This window comes from Bos grunniens, chromosome 8 (assembly GCF_055505025.1).
Source record: "Bos grunniens cultivar Pamir isolate PY7600 chromosome 8, Bosgru_T2T1.0, whole genome shotgun sequence".
NCBI lineage: Eukaryota > Metazoa > Chordata > Mammalia > Artiodactyla > Bovidae > Bos > Bos grunniens.
In genome coordinates, this window is record NC_141172.1 from 102268859 (window position 1) to 102272940 (window position 4082).

A 4082-nucleotide genomic window follows, 5' to 3' on the forward strand; every position below is an offset into this window, starting at 1 on the left:
GGGCTGGATGGAGGAAGAGAGATTCCATCTATAGGCTGTACTCACCAGAGCTTAGTCTCTGCAACAGGTAGGGGCAGGATGAGAAAGGATGACATTCTGTTCTTCCTGGAAAGTAGCCCTCGGATGTAGAACTAGGGAGGGAGGGAGCCCTGTGTCCTTGGGCTGCAGCAGTCTGGAGGAGAGTCATCTCACTGAAGTGGGGGGAAAGGAGTGGGTGGGGAAAGGCTCTTCCCTTCACATACCATAGACTCTTGCAGTTCTCACCGAGGTTTTGTAGATGTAAGGTAAGGGAGTTAGAGAACGCGAGGTTCAGAAAAAGAACGAGACTGGCACTTTACAGAACAGATCACCTTTAATGAGGCGAGAAGGGGCAGCAGTCAGATTAGCGAGCTGCTGCACTAACCTAAGAAAAGAGTAAGTATATATAGGCACGTATGTGAAAAGTTATTGTCTTAAGGGGATCTGTTCTTCTCCAAGGTTGTTCGGAGTTGTTATCTCTTATATGGCTGGGGCAAGGACTTTTGGAGATGGGCCAGAAGCTGGACCAGCTGGGAGCTGGGCATAATCAACCTTAATATCCATTTTTCTTCTGGTGAGAGTGTTCTTTGTTTTGCATGGAACGGTGGGGAGGGCCTGGAGGGGAGTTTTAACTCCAGGCTATTTTGAGCTGTGTGACTTTCCTTCAGTAGGTTTTCTTGAACAACTGTTTCTTCATTTGTTGTATGCTCTTAGAGCCATTTCCAGAGACTTAAACAAATCAAAATTATTTTCATTAGTTTCACTGGAGAGCTGTTTGTGGAGCTCCTTGTACTGTGAGGCCAGAAGTGGAACTCTAAACTGGGCCTGAGAAATTTTTTTTTATAAAGAGAAACTTACCCCTCATCAATTATTTGGTTACCCTAAATACAGTTCAGCCAAGAAAGGCAGATTAAATATTCGACTCCTTTTTTAACATTGTCTCAAAACAGACCAAATTAGAAAGCTGAAACTGCTGCCTATCCATTCTTCATCTTTTTCAAGACAACTCAAAATTATATGACTTCATTTGTGTTACTAGACTGAACTATTCTTAGCTGAATCTTCACAGTAAGAAGAAGCCAAGAGGCATCATGTGGACTGTTTTTCTGAAATTTTTTTCCTCAAATATACGTTGCTTTGCAGAGTGACTTCTGTGGGCTAACTTAAAAATTTATAAATCTTGCCACTTCTTCCTTAGCCTACCTTCAGAACTGTCTTCCTGAGAAAACCCCATTTCCAGTGGTCAGTAGGGGGCTTGAGGTTGCACAAGGCTTAGCTTTAAATCACTCATTTTATCTGAAGACTCAGAGAAGGTCTAACTCTTTCAAAACAAATTCAACTACTTTGCTTACTTAGTAAAGCAACTCCCACATTAAAGTTCTGATAGTTAATACAAAGTTACCTTTTGAATTGTGACATATTTTGAGTGAGAAAATAATTGTTATCTGAACACTGGCCTTTGCTTCTCTTTTCAAAGAGAGAAAAAATTATTGTAGGCTGAAACTTGTTTCATCTTTGTTATGCCAATCCCTCAAATTTGGATAATCACAAAATGAATATAGAGAAGTATAGCCTACGGAGCACATTACAGTTTTCAAGGTGCTTCATATCCACTATTTTGATTGGTTCTCTGGCCAACTCTATAGATAGAGGGGATTGTCTCCGTTTTATGGTTTAGGAAACTGAAGCTCAGAATACAGGGCTGATGCTAGGCCATTTGGGGACCTTTGGGTGAGTTAGAGAAAGGGACCCTTCAAGACACTTTACAAACTATTTGCTAAAAACTTATTTCAATGGATAAACAAATCTATGGTGATTACCATTTGAGCAACACCCCTGAGTTGGCCCACCACCTGCGCAATAGTACCTGCTGGTCTTGCTGGCGAGGTTAAGTAATTTTTCAGACATCCAAGGCCGGCAAGTGAAGGGGGTTGGGCTTAGAACCCGAGTCCTTGCTCTTCAGTCCACTGTGTTCTGATGCCTCTCTGGTTCCCTCTCTTTATGCACAGACGACAATCTTAATCAGACAGGAAGGATGAGGCCGTGTAGAAAAGAACTGACTGATGGCAAGGAGCCCTCCCGAAGCCTTTGCTTCAGCCTCTCCATGTTCTGAGAGAGGAGGAGCCAGGTAACTGTTGCTAACTGCCGTTTTCCTGCCATGTGGGCCGCAGGCAGCAGGAGAATCAAGGCCTAACAGCCAGGAGGCTCCAGGATCAGTTGGAGATCCACTTTATGTACTTAAGTAGGCTTCCCTGGTGGCTCAGATGGTAAAGAATCTGCCTGCTATGTGAGAGACCTGGGTTCGATCCCTGGGTTGAGAAGATCCCCTGGAGAAGGGAAAGGCTACCCACTCCAGTATTCTGCCCTGGAGAATTCCATGGACTGTACAGTCCAAGGGGTCGCAGAGTCGGACTGAGCAACTTTCACTTCAGACAAGAGGACCTGAGCCTTGGCCTGTTAGACTGGTGTCCTGGAGCTTTGAGTTCCTAAGAAACTAGATTCTGATTTCTTTTGTTCTTTTCTACTTTCTTTGTGATCTCTAGTAGGGATAGGCCACTTTGAGTCACCTTGGTTTTCTGAGCATACCTTCCAGTGACACTCGGCTCAGTTTGACCTGTGTGTAGAGAGTCAGTGAAAGCATCTTTCGACATTCTCTGCCCATGCTCTCCTCCTTGTAGAACGATCTTTTGTTTTGCCATTTGTCCTGACATCTGGGGTAACAGACTCTGTTCTTCATTGATTTTGGATAACAGAGTGCTTCCTTTGGAGTCAGGATTTCATTCATGGTGGCAATGACTTTTAAAATATCAGTTTATTCAAACACACCTAAAGGAGTTGTTTGCTGAATTAAGGACAGACATGCATCTGGCTTTTAGATAGAAATGTTCAGAGGTTCTTTGGAATCCAGAAGAATTAGGGGGAAAAAATGTAAATTTTCAACTGCCATAAGGTACCAAGGTATGAAATTCATTTGCTCTCCTGTTTATACATTTAATTAAAAGTATTAAGTACTTATTATATGTTAGAGAATCAACCCCTATATTATCTTGACAGAGAAAGGGAATGTTCTAGAGACTTGGAGAGTCCTTCTCAGGAATGAAGCTAGAAATTTTACTGGATCAAATGGTAAAGTTGTTTTTGACCACTAGGTGGCGATATCACCTTATGAAAATGATACTCTTCTGCGGACTGGAGGCCTCCGGTTATTTCTGAGACCGTGTGTATACAAAGAGACTTCTTTGTGAATATATGGAGGGAAAGCCATATATTATCGTTTACATAGCGATCTGACTGAAACGTTCAAGGGGACTGGCAACTCCAGGAGGGATGGGACTGTGTCTGTTGTCATGCTTATAGCCTAGCTTATAGTTCATGTATTGGGCACTCAATAAATAAATAAAGCTTTTGAACCATTTAGATTGTCACTGGAAGAACCATTTCAAGAGTGTGGAAAATCCTGGAACATGCACAGGGGCCTAGGATTTGGAGAAGTTGGGGGCTATTGGTGATCCTGATGGATTATCAATTGAGCAGAGACTCAGCTAGGCAGCATTGGGAAGGTAGAAACATCAAGAGTGATCTGAGGCTCTTCTAATTGCTTTGTGTTTCCTAAATTTCTCTTGATGAGGAAAAGAATTTCTCCCTTTATAATCTAGGGGGTTGTAAACCAACAAATTTGAATTTTTTCCTTGCTTCTGTATTGCTTCTAATGATGGCTCTGTCTTGGAAAGGATCTCCAAAAATAATGTCCTCTTCTCTGCCTGTCATTCAGTGGTAAATTGTTTATTCTGTAATTTATTTATTGTTCATTCATTCAGTCCACAAATAGTCACTGAACAACTCTGATGTACAGAGCGCTCATCTAGACTGTGCGACCATCTCTGACCTTTTCCTATCGTGGCTCCTTTGAGTTCAGTTAATCACAATCCTACCAGCCGTAGCATCCACATCCGTGCTCCTCTCTGTTTCTTCTGCTCTCACCCTAGCCCTGGCCTCCATCTTCTTTCATGTAGGTCACTGCATCCATCCCTAATCTTTACCCCTCGCATCTATTTTTCCCATCT

The 4082-nt window shown here is 42.5% G+C and overlaps 1 long non-coding RNA gene across 1 annotated transcript; it reads left to right on the forward strand.

Annotated features, from left to right (window-relative positions):
- Positions 1-2027: 2027 nt before the first annotated feature.
- Positions 2028-3428, forward strand: LOC147367842 (uncharacterized). Its single transcript, XR_015132191.1, has 2 exons — positions 2028-2146; positions 3168-3428. It is a non-coding gene; the product is annotated as an uncharacterized LOC147367842 (long non-coding RNA).
- Positions 3429-4082: the final 654 nt, after the last annotated feature.